This window comes from Geotrypetes seraphini, chromosome 4 (assembly GCF_902459505.1).
Source record: "Geotrypetes seraphini chromosome 4, aGeoSer1.1, whole genome shotgun sequence".
Lineage (NCBI taxonomy): Eukaryota > Metazoa > Chordata > Amphibia > Gymnophiona > Dermophiidae > Geotrypetes > Geotrypetes seraphini.
In genome coordinates this window covers 304,501,527-304,521,903 of record NC_047087.1, presented here as the reverse complement: position 1 = coordinate 304,521,903, position 20,377 = coordinate 304,501,527, and the positions used below count along the sequence as shown (strand labels likewise).

Genomic DNA, 20,377 nt, shown 5'->3' with positions numbered 1-20,377 from the left:
GAGCAAGATCCCAAGGCTTGCTGTTTCCTGCCCCCACTGAACCTCTTGGCCCCTGAAAGGCCCCCCGTGTTGCTTGGCGTCTTGAAAGGACAAAATCTTCGAGAGCCTCAAAAATTGCCCCATCCCAAACTGTTGGCCATCCAGGGTCTGAAGTTTGGAAAGGCCTTGGGGCGAAGGTCCACAACACTGACCATCAGGACATCTAGGCCCTTGCCAAAGAGCATCTGCCCCTGAAAAGGAAGCCTACTCAGTGTAGCTTTAGAAGCAGTCACCTGCCTACTGTCTGATCCAGAACATTCGCTGGGCGGAGTCAGAATAGGCCGAGACCTTGCTTATATCTCTGATGATATCGTACAGAGCGTCCACTATATAATTCACCCCAGATAGGAGCAATTGGGGATCCTCGTCGTCCTGCGGGCCTGATGCTTAAGACAGGCGAGTGAGAAAAGCGCGTGCCACAAAGAAAAACACTGCTACCACTTTAATCCCTAAAACTAAAGTTTCAAATTGCTGCTCTGTGCTTTAATAATGGGACAGTGTGAATCTTGAAGAAATTATCCTGTTCTTATCTATCTAACGGCCCTGGGTCTTCCAGCCTATATGATACTTTTCTACAGAAAGGCTATTCATCCAAGTTTTGTTTCTGGATTGGTCCGAGGAGGTCATCTGATGAGATACAAGAAAGACGGCTAATTAATTAATTAGTTAGTTAGTCTGTGATAAGGTCCGGGGAAGATCAGATCTGCTCACAGATGTTTTAAATGTAAACTTTTTCTTTCAATAATTAGACCTGTAAGATACCTCGTGTGACTCTCTGCCTAAGAGAGAGAAATTCAGACATTTAAAACAGATCTGAACTCGGCACGGAACGGGACTTGTTTGCGGATGATTTATAGCCTCATCAAGGATTGTCAACACGTGTGCCTTTAACAACAGGATTCCTGATGTACTCCAAGGCTATCAAGAAGTTTTTCCTTCCACCTAATTTCGTCTGAGAGGCTGATCTTAAGGTGAGATTACAGAATTTACACTCTTAATAGCGGGGTTAGATAAGGATCACTTGTGATAAAGGATAAGGGTTGCAAAGCTCCATTGGTGATAATATAATCATTGGCTAATCAGGGATTATTATTATAAGGAATTATTTAGTGTGTATTTAACAAGTAGAATCACTCAATTGTCTAACCATTAGATTGTGATAATTATGTACTGAGTTTCATTTGTGTAATCAGATATTTTGTGATCAATATTTAGATATTGCAACTGGCTTGTGAATTATATTTTTCTATTTTCATAATAAAGATATTTCTCATTAGCCTGGGTTTTGTGTCGTATAATTAGACCATGATATTTGGACTTGAATAAGAGGTTATGGTTTTCCCTAGACAACTTAACAGAGACGTAACGTGTTTATAATACTGCTAAGTGAACCATAAATCCTTCTACAGTCCTTAGTATCCTTTATCATCATCAGTCCTTCACTAAGCAGAGGTTTGTTTAATGACCTGCGCCACCAGTGAGTCACCTTTGGCTGAACAAACAGCTGCTGAAAATTCGATGCCATCGGACAAGGCTTGGCCATAGTCCTAGCCACTCGCAGGGAACCTACTGTTGACTCCCAGTGGACTATGTGATATCTGAATGCAAGAGAAAGAACGTGGTCGGAGCCACAGAGCTGCTCATGACCAAGCACTGTAATAAGAAATCTGGAGGAACTTCCACTTTTAACTCTTGCAACGAGGTGGAAATAATGCCCGAGAGCGCAGAGGCTTTGAACAGCAAGCGTACTGTGGGGACTTCCCCCTGATCCAGGGCTGCCACCACCTCTTCACTGCCATTCTCAAGCAAAGACATCTGTTCTGTAAAATGAAATATAGGGTCAGAGTTTGATTGAGGGTGAAGGAGTGATGACTTTTGAATGCTGAGTGATGGTCACAGAGGTGTTCGATGGTCTGGTTTGGTTTATTTTGGTTTATTGATGTCTGTTATTGAGGCATCTTGTATGACTTATTGAATTTTATATTTTGATGTATGTGTGAGTTTGGCCAGTTTTGACCTTAAATGAAATTCATCGTTGATGCGACGTGTATGTTATATGTAATTTGATTTGCTATGTTAAGTATATAATTTGTTAGTGTCTCTAAAGTGCTTTGTACGATAAATGTAAATCTTTTATTTTGTATGTTAATATGTAACTCGCCCTGGATAAGGACGGGTGAGAAATAAACAAAACAAACAAACAAAGTAGACTCTGCCAAAGAAGCTGCATCCTAGGGCAGAGGTAGGCAATTCCGGTCCTCGAGAGCTGGAGCCAGGTCAGGTTTTCAGGATATCCACAATAAATATTAATGAGATAGATTTGCTCTCAAGGAGGCAGTACATGCAAATCCATCTCATACATATTCATTGTGGATATCCTGAAAACCTGACCTGGCTCCGGCTCTCAAGGACCGGAATTGCATACCCCTGTCCTAGGGCAAAGTAGCATAGAATCAGACTTTCAATCCTCCCAGTCTATAATAGACTGAATCTCCTGGTCCAGGTCTGGTTGCATGTTGAGAGGAGTTTCCTTGCGCCATCAGTGCAATGCAAACAGATGCTGAGAACCCTTGGCAGTTCAAACAGGCATTCCACATAAGGCTCACAAAATCTGGAGTGAAGCCTTGTACTGGGGATCTCAAAGACCCTGTCAGGAACCCCCCACCAATCCTCCTGGGCTCTGCAATACCGACGTGACTATGCTTGGCTAAAACACCTTCAGAGGGGCCTGGAAAGTATCTCTTCCCCTGGGAACGAACCTCCTGCAGATCTCCAGCCCTAGAGGACTCAGAGGAGGCTGAGCCCAAGGCTCCCATCCCTCTCCGATATGCTCCATCACACACAGTACAAAGAAGAGGCAAGAGAGATGTCAAAACCAATCAACAGTTACATTTATTCAAAGCAATAGTAATATAGGAAGAGTCCTAGGTCTTTAAAAAGACCATATGAAGTCCCAAAAGTGGAATCCTGGGAAAGTCCCAACAAGAATCCAGGTTTTGGCAACTAAAGTCGCCTTCCTTAGGTGACAATACATCAACTGCAGTTAAATAAAACCCAATGAAACAAACATCAAAACATAAGCAAAAAAAATGGCATATTAAAAAATAGTTATATACCTGTACATTGAAAGTAGCACAAATTAAACCCATAAAATCATAAAAACATGACTATTCAAGCATGAATAATAAAAAAACTGAATAAGACATGAGTGAGTAAATAAAAAAACATGCATAAATAAAGCACAAAAGTACACTAAAGTAAAGCTGGCATTAAAAAAAAACCACCCTTTAACATTTTGTGTATGATTTAAAGCAGGGGTGTCCAACCTGCGGCCCCGTGAAGTATTTTGTGAGGCCCCAGTTGAGGGTGATGCAGTGTTTTCCTCTGCTGCCCCCGGGTGTTTACCGTCTTGCCGGCTCTCTCCTCTGTCTTGCTGCAGCGTTTGTGAGGTCCCAGAAAATTTTTTTTCGGCCAGTGCAGCCCAGGGAAGCCAAAAGGTTGGACACCCCTGATTCAAAGCATAAAATCTGTGCCAACAAAACTGTAAAGCAATGAACTGACATTCAAAGATGTGATTTAACATAAACACTTTAAATATGTTACACAGATGACACGATTAGATAAACATTACAATATATGTACTGTCGAACGCAGGGCATGGACATTCCCCGGCTGGCCGTCCAACGCAAACCTAGCATATAAGGGTAAGAAAGCCTGAGGAGTCCATCCCTTTCTATTTTAAGCAAAATCAAGGGGTCTTGAGGCAGATGAGAGGCTTAAGAAAAAAAGAATGTTTAAAATCCAAGATGGCCACCGACAGTATAATCGCACCAAAAGACCCAAGGAGAATTCCCTGAAAGTTATATATAAAAAAAAAGGCAGGGAAAGACCATTTAGAGGTGGGATACCTAGGGTCTGGCTGCAAAAACCTTAAAAAATGAGTTTTGGAGACTCCCCCAATGATTTTCCCCTTAAACTATAATAGTCTCACTCACTGTGCCATGCAGTGCCTGCCTGCCTCAGCATAGGATTTCAGCTGAAACAAATGGAGAACTCTGCCTCACAGATTCGCTGGACAAACCTGGTCTTCTGGCTGCCAGTAGAACCGAGGTCGGACTGAGCTCAACCCCTGGAAAACCCCACCATGAAGGTGGGGGAAGGACCACGCAGCTGGCCTACTATTAGTCCCAGTCGAGCCTGGAAGAGGCAAACAGCCTGCACTCAAACTCCTGAGTAAATCAGGAATGTGAGCAACTATGCAGGGGACAGTGCCTGAGCTCAAAAAATATAAAAGCAAGCTGGCTAACTAGGTGTCCCCAAGGGCTAATCCTGCTAGCAGCAGACCTCCACTGCGTGAGTCTGCGTCTTCTCCCAAGCAGAGGTCCCAACAAGTGGGAACCTCTGAGCACCAAGCCTTCAAACAAACACTGAGAAAAAATACCCAAAAACAATAAAACCGTAGAGCAGATAAAAAACACTTAAGCAACTTGCTTGCAGAAAACAAGCTGAGAGGGCAGGAGGTGGATTTGAAAACATGATAAGACAGTTTTCTGCAAGCAACTTGTGAGATGAGATACAGAACCCTATCATTTCAGGACCACTAGACACATTGCACTAGAAACATTATTAGTATCCCCCTGCAGCTGAAAGTGGTGCCAGGACTGCCAGTGCTTTATATAATTATTAGTATCCCCTGCGGCTGGCGTCAGTTGCCAGTGTTGCAAAAAATTATTAGCATCTTATGTTTCCTGTAGCTGATGGTGCTGCTAGGGTCAACAATGCCATATAAAGAGATTAGGTTCTTCAATATCTTTTCTAGCAGATAGGTGTGTCATTCTGGACAGCAGGGTATTCTCCCCATGCTCGCGAGTCATGCAGAAGGAATCCATTCCAGGTTTTCAACTCCTCCTCCTCCTCCTTCTCCAGAGGGCTCTGCTGCCCCCTTCAGTTTGTACTAAAGCAGACGATAGCCCTATATAGGAACACATGAGAAGGAGGGGTACGGGAAGACTCCCCATAATACAAATCTGTTCTGCTTTGAAAGTATAACAATCGTTAAACATTTTAATTGAACAATCGAAACATTGAAATAACCATACTAGAAACATTTATGGAGCTCAGGCATTCACCCAATGGGTTAAAGCAATAACTTATTCTTCATACCCTTAAGGTCTGATGGACATCAAAATCTCAGTTTTGACTTGAACTTCCGATTGAGACAGTAGGCAAGCGGAGTAAATAACTGACAGGGCAGGGTTCCAGAATGACACACCTATCTACTAGAAAAGCTATTAGCAAGGTAAGAACCTAATCTTTTTTTCTAGTGTAATGTGTGTCATTCCGTACGGACCGGACATACAAAATCAGTCCCAGAAATCTGGGGTGGGACTTCTGCTCATAACACTGAGGACCCAAAGACGGTGTCCCTCATGCTGGCACGTCCACTCTGTAGAACTTGGACAATGTATGCAGAGTGGATGAGGTCGCTGCCCTACAAATCTCCTTGGGTGAAATCACCCAAGATTCTGCCCACAAAGAGGCTCTGCTTCTTGTGGAATGCGCTTTCAAAGAGACAAGCAATTGCTTGCCACAGGTAATTTATTCTGACGAGATGGCCATTCATATCTATCTTGAAATGGTCACCTTAGATGCCGGTCTACCGCATCTAGCTTGACTGGTGAGCACAAATAAATGGTCCAACAGTTGGAACTCACTGGTGACCTCTAGATGAAGTAGGAGGACTCTCCTCACATCCAGTTTTCTCAGAATCCAGTCCTTTTTCTTTGACCCTGTGGTCTGGAATGCTGGTAATCTTACCTCTTGATTGATATGAAATGCTAAAACAACCTTCAGCAAAAAGGACAGAACCGTGCATAAGGAAACTCCTACCTCTGTGAACTTGAAGGGCTCCCTGCATGACAGGGCCTACACCTTCGTGACTCATCTTGCTTATGTAATGGCCATGAGGAAAATAATCTTGACGGCAAGATCCAACAAGAATGCCTCTTAAATAGGCTCATAGAGAGCCTCACTGAGGCCATACAAAACCACATTAAGATTCCATGATGGAAACAGTTGTTTTACTGGTGGTCTGAGCCCTACTGCCCCCTTTAGGAATCTGGCTGTCTGGATGAGAAGCTAGGAGAGCTTTGCCTCTACAAGCTCTTAAGCACATTTGGACCCTGAGTGATGCCACTGCGAGGCCTTTGTCAAAACCTCCTTGGGGGAAAGTTAGTACCACTGTGACCGAAGCATTAAATGGTTCCACCTTTTTGGTACTGGTTGTTGCTTAACATATTGTAAAACTTGGATGACCTGTTGTGTTGTATTGTTTAGTGTGTTTCTTGTCATCAATAAAAATTGTTTAAACATAAATGGTTCCACCATCTCTTTTGTGCACCAGTGTTGAAATGTCTCCTATACCTTAGTGTAAGCAGAGACCGTCATAGGCTTCTTGACTCTGAGGAGAGTGTCAATGACTACCTCTGAGTATCCTTTGTGCTCTAACGCCACAGACTCAAGAGCCATGCCATAAGACCAAAGTGATCCAGATCTTTTATGACCGCTGGACCCTGAGAAAGAAGACTGGGCTGTACCTGTAGTCTGAGTCCCCTATCCTTCTGAAGACGCACTAGGTCCATGTAACACGGCCTGTGTCTTCTATCCTTCTTAAGATGAACTGAAGACGCACTGAAGACTTACAATCTGGTGCTACGAGGACCACTCTTCCTGGGTGGTTTGATGTTCTGTGAAGTATTCACCCCATCATGGGCCATGGAGGAAAATCATAGAAGAACTTGTTCTTTGAACATGACTGGATGAGGGCATCCAGGCCTTTGCTTCTGGGTTTAGATTTTTGACACCTTCTTGTTCTTCACTATAGCCATCAGATTGAAAGTTGGCCAGCCCCATCAAAGAACGATGGACTGGAACGCTAATGCATATAACATTAATTCTCCCAGTTCTAAGGTCTGCCTGCTGAGGTAATTGGCCTGGACATTATCTACTCATGCTACATGCACCGCGGAGATCGCCTGTAGGTGTAGCTCTGTCCACTGGACCAATAAGTGGACTTCCAGACTCACCTGCACACTCTTGGTGCCTCCTTGGCAATTGACATACGCTGTAGCATTGTCTGAAAAGACACAAACTGCCTGTCCTTCCAAACTTCTCCAGATTCTGTAATGCCAATCGAATGGCCTGAAGCTCCAGTTTGTTGATGGAGCACTTTTTCTGGGAAGCTGACCACTATCCCTGGACTAGATGTCCATTGCAAAGGCCTTCCCAGCCAAATAGGCTGGCATCTATTGTGACAATCACCCACAAAGTTATTCTGAGGCGAATGCCCTTTAATGATAACTGTGGATGGAGCCACAAACTCATATTCCACAGTCCACGGGAAAGTCATTTGAAGGGAGTCCTTTAGTGGGGACACCAAGAAAGTAGTGCATTCTGGAGAGGATGCATGTGAGCCTTCACCCAAGGGACCACATCTGTAGTGGCTGCCTATTTGGAGATAGTGCCATGCAGACGGAGCTGGCTTGGCCATCATGTCTGTTATCTGAGTGCAAAGCTTCTGTCTGCGTGCCTCTGGATGTTAGATCCAGCCATCTGCCATGTTGACTAGTACTCCCAAATATTCCAGGGATTGGGAAGGAACCAGTTGGCTTTTCTGAAAATTCACTATGCAGCCCAGGCAATACAAGATATGGACTACTTGAGACACTGCTTGTTCCCCTTTCAATAATGATGGAGCTCTGATCAGTCAGTCATTCATATATGGATGCATTTGCAATTTTGTCATGCGGACATGCGCTGCTACCACTACCATCACTATTGTGAACATGTGGGGCACTGTTGCCAACCCAAAGGGGAGCATCAAGAACTGATAATGTCTCTCCAGCACAAGGAATCTCTGGAATCTCCTGTGTTCAGGAACTATGAGAATGTGGAGGCAGGCTTCCATCAATCTAGGCAAGCTAGAAATTCCTCCAGAGCCACTGCTGTCATACGGCAGGCCCGGTGGAGGCTTGCAGGACATTGGGAGAGAGGGGGGATAGGGTGCAGAGGAGGGGTGACAACGTGGAAAGCCTGGCAGGGCAGGAAGTGAAGGGAGCTGGGTGAAGATCCTGGCAGGGCAGATGAATATTAACCACCACCCCCCAGCTTATATTCAAGTTAATCTTTTTTCCTCTTTTTTTTTGGGGGGGGAAAAGGTTACCTCCATTTATACTCAGATCGTCTTATATTATATAGAAAAAATAAGAGTATCTGTCGAAGCCCAATTCTTCTAGTGGCACTGGTTCTTTGGCCTGACTTTCTACAAGTCTCTGTACTGTTGCTAAGACTCTACATGACTTTTCTGGGCACCCCATCCACGAGTCTACATACCAATCTGTTAGAGGATGGGTGAAATTGAGCTTTTACCCTCCCCAAATGATATCCAGCACCCAGCAGTCTGATGAGATCTGCTCCCAGATCTCTGCATAGGCCGAGAGCCTTCCTCCTATCCTCCTGGCATCACTGTACCTTCCTGGAAGTTGAAGAGGGATGAGGACCAGAGGCTTGGCTTCACCTAGGTCCTGTGAATCTCTGTCTTCATCCCTGATAGGATCTCCAAGATAAGGCTCCTCCTGACTACTGTCAAAAGCACCTAGAATTATGAAAATTAGACTGCCCAGGACCTCTAAAGCAGCGATTCCCATCCCTATCCTTGGGGACCAGCAGACAGTCAGGTTTTCAGGGTAGACCTAAAGAATATGCATGGCACAGATTTGCATGCATGTCATCTCCATTATATGAAAATCTCTCTCATGCATATTCACTACGCCTATCCTGAAAACCTGATTGGCTGGTGGTCCCTCAGGATAGGATTGGGAACTACTGCTCTAGAGATTCACAGGCTGCTGTCTGACAGAGATTTGGGCTGGTGGTCTGCCATACTGACCATCAAATCATCCAGACCCTTTCTGAACATCTGTCCCTTGAAAGGGAATCTGCTGAGAATAGCTTTGGAGATAGACTCTCCCACCCATTGCCTGATCCAGAACATTCTGTGGGCTGAAATTGAATAAACTGAGATTTTGCTCATGACTCTGATGTCGTAGAGAGCATAATCCACCCATGCTAGCTTAAGCTGGGGCAAAGACTGGTCTTTGGCCAGGGTGAGCCCACGCATTTTGATATGACAAATATGTGCCACAAAAAACAAAAAGGCTACTGCAGTTGCTTTAATCCCTAAGGCCAAAGGAAGGGGCAGAAACCTGTTAAAAACAGCTTTTAAAGACCTCCCCCAATTTTACTCATAGACTGTAACAGCCTTACTCACTGTGACTTGTGCTGGAGATGCGTTGCAGTCTACCTCAGCTCTTAAAGTAGCTGGATCTGGGATAAGAAATCACTGCCTCAAATGTGACTGCTCCTCCAACGCTGAAATCTTTGGGATGCCAGTCGGACCAAAGTCTGACTGATCCTCAAACCCCTATGGACAAAACGCAGCTGGCACTCTGAAGAGCCCTGCTGAGCCTTCTATGGAAAGCTGACAGCCTGCACTGAAACCCTGTAACCCAGTAGGCGAGCAAAGCTTCTAGATTAAACTAAACTAAACTAAACCTTGGGTTTATATACTGCACCATCTCCACAAATACGGAGCTCGGCACGGTTTACAGGAAGAAAGATGAGATAGGAACTACAGTGGAGAGATTAAAGAGTTAGGTGTAAAGGGGGAAGGTGAGAGGCCTAAGAGGGGGGAAGTGTTACAGTTTTGAGAATAGCCAGGTTTTTAGGGAGATTAGACCCCGAGCTCCACAAAAGTTCTGCAGGCCGTCTAACAGGTACACAGAGGGATTGGGCTGCCAGCTGCAGACCTCAGTCTGTTTCTCCTCCACATAGGCAGAGATTGACCCCTGAATTGGAGAGCTCTGAGCATCGAGACCAAAAACCACAAAAAATACCAAATAAAGAAATATACAGAGGAGATCAGAAAGACTCCTTCCAGCTTGCATGCACATGAAAAAACTGAAGGAAGCAGCAGAGCTCTCTTGTGGAAGACGTGTTGAAAAGCTGGAATGGATTACTTCTGCACAGCTCACAAGCATGGGGAGAATACCTGTCCATCTACACTTCTCCCTCCGTATTCACGGAGGATGCAGGCGGAACATAGCTGCAAATATGGAAAAACCGTGAATAACTTTTTATATGTTATTTGCGTTTTTTTGTAAAAGTTAGCGTTTTTAATATTGGAACCGCAAATAACATTTTAACAGGTATTCAAGGATTTGGAAAACAGCCATTATTATTACTATTGAAATTCACAATTTGGGGGGAATAACAATATTTATTGCACAATACAGTAGTGTACGTACAGTACAGTAATAATCTCAGGGTAGAATAAAAGTTAAATACTGTTTTCTCAACAAAGAAAAAAAGAAATGTTAAATACTGTACTCAGGCAGTGTCTTCATCCTCATCATTTACGGATTTGTTTTTCATTCTTTTTTATATACCTAACGGTTGACTCATTAATGCCATAATGTCGAGCAACAGCGGAGGATGACTTTAGTCTCTGAAGCATATCCAATAATTCTACCTTTTCTTGTAAGGTTTTCACTTTTTTTTCCCTTTTGGTAGCACTTTCTGTAGCACTTTAACTCTTGCACTTTGTAGCCATGGTGGGAGACTGACCTGTTCCTGAAGGTGAGGCAATATCCCAGCTATTTTAGGGCAGATAAGCAGCGATTCCCAGCGATCCACAGCGATTTTAAGCCTTATAGCAGGCAAACAGAGATTCCCAGATATTTTTGGGCTTATGGCAGGCAAGCAGCGATTCCCAAAGCTTTTAGGGCTTATGGCAGGCAAGCAGCGATTCCCAGCAATCCCCAGCGATTTTCAGGGTACAGTAATAGCGATTTTCTCCATGCATGCTGGGAATCAGCATTTCTCTCTATGAATGCTGGGAAGCAGCGTTTTTCTCTGTGCACACTGGGAAGGAGAAATTAGGTTCTTACCTGCTAATTTACTTTCTTTTAGCTTCTCCAGACCAGTAGAGGTTAATCTTTACAAATGGGTAAATATCCAATCATGACCAGCAGGTGGAGACTGAAAACAAAACTGTGGGACAGTATATACTATACTCCCTTTTCTATTTCCCTCAGTCTGCCGAATAGCCAAGCAGAACCAAGAACTGGAAAACAGAAAGAAAACAATACTCCAAACAGGAGTAACAATTAACATACCCAAGTGCTGTTGGAAAATGCAGAGGAGAAATACCCGAAGGAAAATGTCCCCACAGCTCGCCAGCTAAGCCAGCCGAGCCACAGCTGCAGTTCTTCAATTCTCCCCGGCCCTACAAAAATACTAGAACCCGCAGCAAAAAACAAAAATTGCCCGCGAAACAGCCCCAACAACAACAGACAGACAGGGTGGGGACCTCTACTGGTCTGGAGAAGCTAAAAGAAAGTAAATTAGCAGGTAAGAACCTAATTTCTCCTTCTTTAGCACTCTCCAGACCAGTAGAGGTTAATCTTTACAAATGGGACGTACCAAAGCAGTCCCTCTCACGGGCGGGACCCCCAAAGGGCCGATACCAGAACACGCTCACCGAACACCACGTCCCGACGCGCCTGCACATCAACCCGATAATGTCTAACAAAGGAATGCAAGGAGGACCAAACTGCAGCCTTACAAATATCCACTGGAGGCACGAGCGACGACTCAGCCCAAGAAGCTGCCTGACCCCGAGTGGAATGAGCCTTGAGAAACTCCGGAACAGGCTTCTGTCTCAGAAGATAAGCGGAAGCAATCGTCTCCTTGATCCAGCGCGCAATAGTAGCCTTAGAAGCGCCAGCCCCCCCGACGAGGACCCGCCAGAAGGACAAAGAGATGATCGGATTTCCGGAACTCCCGGATCCGCTGCACATAAGAGCGGAGGACCCGACCGACATCCAACTTGCGCAGCTGCCGTTGCTCAGAAGAGCCCTCCCGACCACCCAAGACCGGGAGGACCACCAATTGATTGACATGAAAAGGAGAAACTACTTTTGGCAGAAAGGAAGGAACAGGCCGCAAGACAACCCGCTCCCTAGAAAACTCCAAGAAGGGAGCCCTACAAGAGAAAGCCTGTAGCTCAGAAGCACGCCTAGCGGAAGTAATGGCCACCAAAAAGACCGCCTTCAGAGTAAGGTCCTTCAAAGAACAGCCATCCAACGGCTCGAAAGGCGGGCGCACCAAAACAGAGAGAACCAGATTGAGATCCCAAGAGGGAACAGAGGGCCGTAGGGGAGGCCTGTGCAACTTGGCCGCCCGCAAAAAGCGAATCACATCAGGAATGGCCGACAAACGCTAACCTGTCACCAACCCTCGAAAAGCCGACAGGCCGCAAGTTGAACCCGAGAGAAACCAAGCCAGGCCTCTATCCAGGCCATCCTGCAAGAACTCTAGAATGTTAGGCAGGGAAGCGCGAAAAGAGACCACTCCCTGCGCCCGGCGCCAAACCCGCACATAAACCCGAGAGATAGAAAGCCTCCGGGACCCCAAGAGTGTAGAGATCACCTTATCTGAATATCCCTTCTTACTAAGGCGACCCCTTTCAAGAGCCAAGCCATAAGACAGAAGGGAGACGGGTCGAACATGGGAATGGGACCCTGCGTCAGAAGATCGTCCAAGAGAGGCAGAGGAAGAGGATCCGCCACCAGATGCCTCACCAGATCCACATACCAAGGACGTCGAGGCCAATCCGGAGCCACCAGAACCACCAGACCCGGATGGTGAACAATGCAAAGAAGTACTCTGCCCACTAACGGCCAAGGGGGGAACATACAACAGCCCCTCCGTTGGCCACGGTTGGACCAGAGCATCCAGACCCTCGGCCAGACCACTCGTGGCCATCAGGTCCATCAGGGGCTGCCCCCAAGCCTGCACTATCAACTGAAACGCCACGGCGCCGAGACACCACTCTCCTGGATCCAGAAAGTGACGACTGAGGAAGTCCGCCTGAACATTTTCTACCCCGGCTATGTGAGAGGCCGAGAGGTCCAGAAGATGGGACTCCGCCCAAACCATGAGCCGAGCCGCCTCCTGCACCACCTGAGTGCTCTTGGTGCCCCCCTGACGATTGACATAAGCCACCGCCGTGGCATTGTCCGACAGGACTCTGACTGACTTGCCCAACAAAAGGGAGTGGAAAGCTAACAGCGCCAGACGGACCGCTCTGGTCTCCCAACACGTTGATCGACCAGGAGGCCTCCTCCATGGACCAGGTGCCCTGAGCTGAGTGACCCAAACACTGAGTCCCCCAACCGAGAAGACTCGCATCCGTAAGGAGCACCGTCCACTGCGGGAGATCCAGACCCACCCCCTGGACCAGGTGAGGGGTCCGGAACCACCAGCGCAGACTGCAGCGCGCCATGCCTCGCAGGGGAACAGGAGCATCCAAACCGTGCCTCTGGGAGACCACCTCCGGAGCAGAGCATACTGAAGAGGACGCATGTGGGCCTGCGCCCACCACACCACGTCCAGGGACGCCGCCATCGACCCCAAGACTTGGAGGAAATCTCGCGCCCGAGGACACCGGGACGCCAAAAGCAGGCGAATCTGAGATTGCAATTTGCTCACCCGGGCCTCTGGAAGGAAGACCCTCCCCAAGGAGGTGTTGAACAGAACCCCAAGGTACTCTAGACGCTGAGCCGGGACCAACCAACTCTTGGAAAGGTTGACCACCCAGCCCAGCGACCGGAGAAACTCCACCACCCGAGCCGTAACCCGGGAGCTCTCCTGCAACGACTTTGCCCGAATCAACCAGTCGTCCAGGTAGGGGTGTACCAGAATGCCCTCCGACCGCAAGGCTGCCGCGACGACCACCATCACCTTGGTGAACGTCCGGGGAGCCGTGGCCAGAACAAAGGGAAGCACACAGAACTGATAGTGCCGACCCAAGATCGCAAAGCGAAGGAAGCGCTGATGAGAGGCCCGAATGGGAACATGCAAGTAGGCCTCCGTCAGATCGAGAGAAGTGAGATACTCCCCCGGCTGAACCACCAGAATGACCGACCGCAGAGTTTCCATGCGGAAAGAGGGAAATCTTGAGAGCCCTGTTGACCCCTTTCAAATCCAGGATGGGCCGAAAGGTCCCTCCTTCTTGGGCACCACAAAGTAAATGGAGTACCTGCCAGTGCCCCACTCCGGAGGGGGCACTGGAACAACTGCCTTGAGATCTAGCAAGCGCTGAAGGGTCTGGCGAAAAGCCTGCGTCTTCCAAGGAGTCTGACATGGAGAGGCGAGGAAAAGGTCCGGCAGAGAGCGGGCAAACTCCAGGGCATAACCGTCCCGCACCACCTCCAGGACCCACTGATCGGACGTGATCTCAGCCCATTTGGGGAAAAATTCGCGCAGCCGGGCCCCCACCGGAACCAAAGGGGGCGCCGGCAAGGAGTCATTGTGCAGGACGGGAAGCGGGGGAACCGGCGGAGGGATTCCCTGCCCCCCAACAGGCCCCCCGAAAGGGCTGCATGCGCTGGAAGAACCGACCCCGGGAAAACCCTGGAGCCGGGAAAGAAGCAGCCCCACGCCCAGGGCGATACTTGCGAAACTCCCGCAAACGCCCCCGGGCAGCGCCACCCCGAGACGCAGGGCGGGCACGGTCCTCAGGCAGACGGGGCACCTTTGAGTCCGTCAGAGTCTGAATCAACTTATCCAATTCCTCCCCAAACAAAAAGGACCCCCGAAAGGGAAATTTAGTAAACTTAGCTTTGGACGCAGCATCCGCCGCCCAAGCACGCAGCCACAAAATACGCCGCGCGGCCACGCCAAAGGCCATAGACTTAGCCGAGATCCGCACCAAGTCATAAAGAGCATCTGAGAGGAACGAGGCAGCCATCTCAATCTTTGCCACCTCCTGATCCACCAGAGACCAGTCATCAGACTCCCGATCCAGGACACGCTCAGCCCACCGAAACACGGCGCGAGCGACCAGCCCCCCACAAATAGCCGCCTGGACCCCAAAGGCAGAGACCTGAAAATTTTGCTTAAGGATGTTCTCCAATTTGCGCTCCTCAGAGTCCCGCAAGGCAGAACCGCCCTCAACAGGCACGGTATGCTGCTTAGAAATCGCCGAGACCACCGCGTCTACGACTGGCGATGCTAAAGTAGCTCGATCCCCCTCTGGGATGGGATACAAACGAGCCATGCTGCGCGCCAAACGAAACGGTGCCTCCGGCTTTTTCCATTGTTCCAGTATAATATCCCGAATATCCTGATGCATAGGAAAAGAGCGGGAAACGGAACGGATCCCCCGAAGCAGAGGGTCCCCCACACGCGGAGTCTCCGGCGGCGCATCCTCAAAACGCAACACCGAAGAAACCTGTTGAATCAGGTCCGGCAGCTCATCTCTCTGAAAAAGGCGTACCACTGACGCCTCTTCGCCGGAGGACGGGAAATCCAACAACCCGCCGCCAGCGGCCGTCCCCTCGAGAGGGTCCTGGAAATCCTCAGAAAGGTCCAGGTCCTCATCCAGACCGACACACTCCTCCGACCATAAATCCTCGTCCCACGACACCCGCGGATGCTTGGACAAGGGAGGAGGAGGAGGGGACGCCACAACAGACGAGAGAGGCAAAGCCGCATGGAGCGCGGAGGAAACCCCACTCCCCGAAACCCCCTGAGCGCAACCGGGACCCCCAGCCGCCTGAAAATAGGCTCTGCACAAGGAAAAAAAGAAATCAGGAGAAAAACCCCCTGAGGGTCCCAAGGGACTCCCTGCCACAGCAGGGGACCCAGCAGAAACCTGCCCCTGTTTTTCCAATACAGGGGGAAGGTCACCTGAGGTGGAAGACAAAATGGAGGGGCCAGACTGAGAAGATGGCGACTTTCCCGCCAAAAAAGCTCCCTCCATAGCCTGTAGCGGCTGAGAAACCTGAACAGTCCCAGCCGCTAAAACAGGCAAGTCGGCATCAGCTGTCAAAACATCAGCTGAGAGGGAATCCCCAACAACCCGACCGTCGGCGGCTCGGGGAATCCCTCCGTGGGCGGTTGGGGAAGACCGGGCTTCCCCACTGCTCCCAGCCGACTCGCGGGCACCATCGGGGGAGCTCTGGGCGCCTGCAGCCGCTGCCGACGGAGCTCCTCCACCGCACCGGCCTGAACACCGCTTGCACAGGCCGGCCGCGAGTGCCTCGCACCTGGAGCACAATGAGCACTTTTTCCCTTTAGAAGTGCTCATTGCTCCATACGCGACCTAGCTATAAAAAAGTGCCGGTTAAATGAAAAAATACAGTAAAATACAGTTTTCTTAAAGGGAAACAACCCTCCAGACCAGCACTACCTCAGGATTTTTTTTTTTTTTACAGAACAGACTCCACAGGCTCTCGAAGCAATATGCCTTGCTTGATTTACGAGGCAAGGCTTACTGCTGAGGCTCCTCTAAAAAAATGTGGGGAGGTGGAGGAAGTGGGGGGAGGGACCCCGCTCGAGACCCGCCGGGTTTGACACCCCCGAGGTCGGACGAACCCCCAAACAGGGCCCGCCCAAGCTCCGTCCGGCCAAAAACAGGGACTATAAACCCCCTAAACAAATTCCAACAGCCCTACCAAGGGAGATGGGTACAGATCACATCAACACCTGCTGGAGACTGAAAGAAGACTGAGGGAAATAGAGAAGGGAGTATAGTATATACTGTCCCACAGTTTTGTTTTCAGTCTCCACCTGCTGGTCATGATTGGATATATACCCATTTGTAAAGATTAACCTCTACTGGTCTGGAGAGTGCTAAAGAAGCAGCAATTTTCAGGGTGAAAAACTGAAAGCAGCGATTTTGTGGGAGAAAGCAGCGATTTTCAGAGTGAATGTTGGTAAGCGCTAAACTTTTTTATCAGTATAGTAAATAAAAAGGAACTTTACTCATGATATAATTTTGGGGGCGGAGTCAGCATGCAAATTATCACGAATAAGCGAAATCGCAAGTGCCTAAACCATGAATACTTTGGGAGAAGTGTAGAATGATATACCTATGGCATTAGAAATAGTATTAGTATCTCCTGCTCTCTGCAGCTGGTGTTGGTGCCAGGGTTGCCAATGCTGTTTATAGTAGCATAGTAGAAAAAGGCAGATAAAGACCTGTATCATCCATCTACTCTACTCCAATATCCCCTGATTTCTGTAGCTGGTGATGGTGCCAGTGTTACCAGGTCTGTATACAATTAATAGTATCCTCTGCTCTCTGCTGCTGCTGGTGATGAGAGGGTTACCAGCTGCAGGGAGCAATGTGTACTAGTAATTATATACAGCACTGTTTATAATTACAAGTACTCCTGGTCTCTGCAGTTAGTGCCAGAGTTATCAGTGCTATATATAATTACAAGTATCCTCTAGGCCCTTCAGCTAGTGGTGGTAGTGGTATCAGGGTTACCAGCACTGTATATAATTACCAGCAAGAGCCACCTGCTCCCTGCAGCTGGTGTGATGGTGCCAGGGTTACCAGCGCTGTATATAATTACCAGCAAGTGCCACCTGCTCCCTGCATCTGGTGGTGATGGTGCCAGGGTTACCAGCGCTGTATATAATTACCAGCAAGAGCCACCTGCATCTGGTGGTGACGGTGCCAGGGTTACCAGCACTGTATATCATTACCAGCAAGTGCCACCTGCTCCCTGCATCTGGTGGTGATGGTGGCAGGGTTACCAGCGCTGTATATAATTACCAGCAAGAGCCACCTGCTCCCTGCAGCTGGTGTGACGGTACCAGGGTTACCAGCACTGTATATAATTACCAGCAAGAGTCACCTGCATCTGGTGGTGATGGTGCCAGGGTTACCAGCGCTGTATATAATTACCAGCAAGAGCCACCTGCTCCCTGCAGCTGGTGTGACGGTACCAGGGTTACCAGCACTGTATATAATTACCAGCAAGTGCCACCTGCTCCCTGTATCTGGTGGTGATGGTGGCAGGGTTACCAGCACTGTATATAATTACCAGCAAGAGCCACCTGCTCCCTGCAGCTGGTGTGACGGGTACCAGGGTTACCAGCACTGTATATAATTACCAGCAAGTGCCACATGCTCCCTGCATCTGGTGGTGATGGTGGCAGGGTTACCAGCACTGTATATAATTACCAGCAAGAGCCACCTGCATCTGGTGGTGATGGTGCCAGGGTTACCAGCGCTGTATATAATTACCAGCAAGAGCCACCTGCTCCCTGCAGCTGGTGTGACGGTACCAGGGTTACCAGCACTGTATATAATTACCAGCAAGTGCCACCTGCTCCCTGCATCTGGTGGTGATGGTGGCAGGGTTACCAGCACTGTATATAATTACCAGCAAGAGCCACCTGCTCCCTGCAGCTGGTGTGACGGTACCAGGGTTACCAGCACTGTATATAATTACCAGCAAGTGCCACATGCTCCCTGCATCTGGTGGTGATGGTGGCAGGGCTACCAGCACTGTATATAATTACCAGCAAGAGCCACCTGCTCCCTGCAGCTGGTGTGATGGTACCAGGGTTACCAGCACTGTATATAATTACCAGCAAGTGCCACCTGCTCCCTGCATCTAGTGGTGATGGTGGCAGGGTTACCAGCGCTGTATATAATTACCAGCAAGAGCCACCTGCATCTGGTGGTGACGGTGCCAGGGTTACCAGCGCTGTATAAAATTACCAGCACGAGCCACCTGCATCTGGTGGTGACGGTGCCAGGGTTACTAGCGCTGTATATAATTACCAGCAAGAGCCACCTGCATCTGGTGGTGATGGTGCCAGGGTTACCAGCGCTGTATATAATTACCAACAAGAGCCACCTGCATCTGGTGGTGATGGTGCCAGGGTTACCAGCGCTGTATATAATTACCAGCAAGTGCCACCTGCTCCCTGCATCTGGTGGTGACGGTGCCAGGGTTACCAGTGCTGTATATAATTGCCAGCAAGAGCCACCTGCATCTGGTGGCGACCATGCCAAGATTACCAGCGCTGTATATAATTGCCAGCAAGAGCCACCTGCATCTGGTGGCGACCATGCCAGGGTTACCAGAGCTGTATATAATTGCCAGCAAGAGCCACCTGCATCTGGTGGCGACAGTGCCAGGGTTACCAGCGCTGTATATAATTACCAGCAAGAGCCACCTGCATCTGGTGGCGACGGTGCCAGAGTTGCCAGCACTGTATATAATTACCAGCAAGTGCCACATGCATCTGGTGTTGACATTGCCAGGGTTACCAGCACTGTATATAATTACCAGCAAGTGCCACCTGCATCTGATGGCGACGGTGCCAGGGTTACCAGTGCTGTATATAATTACCAGCAAGTGCCACCTGCATCTGGTGTTGACAGTGCCAGGGTTACCACCACTGTATATAATTACCAGCAAGTGCCACCTGCATCTGATGGCGACGGTGCCAGGGTTACCAGTGCTGTATATAATTACCAGCAAGTGCCACCTGCATCTGGTGTTGACAGTGCCAGGGTTACCACCACTGTATATAATTACCAGCAAGTGCCACCTGCATCTGGTGGTGACGGTGCCAGGGTTACTAGCGCTGTATATAATTACCAGCAAGAGCCACCTGCATCTGGTGGTGACGGTGCCAGGGTTACCAGCGCTGTATATAATTACCAACAAGAGCCACCTGCATCTGGTGGTGATGGTGCCAGGGTTACCAGCGCTGTATATAATTACCAGCAAGTGCCACCTGCTCCCTGCATCTGGTGGTGACGGTGCCAGGGTTACCAGTGCTGTATATAATTGCCAGCAAGAGCCACCTGCATCTGGTGGCGACCATGCCAAGATTACCAGCGCTGTATATAATTGCCAGCAAGAGCCACCTGCATCTGGTGGCGACGGTGCCAGGGTTACCAGAGCTGTATATAATTGCCAGCAAGAGCCACCTGCATCTGGTGGCGACCATGCCAGGGTTACTAGCGCTGTATATAATTGCCAGCAAGAGCCACCTGCATCTGGTGGCGACAGTGCCAGGGTTACCAGCGCTGTATATAATTGCCAGCAAGAGCCACCTGCATCTGGTGGCGACGGTGCCAGGGTTACCAGAGCTGTATATAATTGCCAGCAAGAGCCACCTGCATCTGGTGGCGACCATGCCAGGGTTACCAGCGCTGTATATAATTGCCAGCAAGAGCCACCTGCATCTGGTGGCGACAGTGCCAGGGTTACCAGCGCTGTATATAATTACCAGCAAGAGCCACCTGCATCTGGTGGCGACGGTGCCAGAGTTGCCAGCACTGTATATAATTACCAGCAAGTGCCACATGCATCTGGTGTTGACATTGCCAGGGTTACCAGCACTGTATATAATTACCAGCAAGTGCCACCTGCATCTGATGGCGACGGTGCCAGGGTTA

General features: G+C 48.8%; 1 protein-coding gene across 2 annotated transcripts in view; it reads right to left on the bottom strand.

Annotated features, from left to right (window-relative positions):
• Window positions 1-20,377, bottom strand: part of MXI1 (MAX interactor 1, dimerization protein) — a 127,088-nt gene that overhangs the window by 48,454 nt on the left and 58,257 nt on the right. The gene's annotated exons all lie outside the window — the stretch shown is intronic.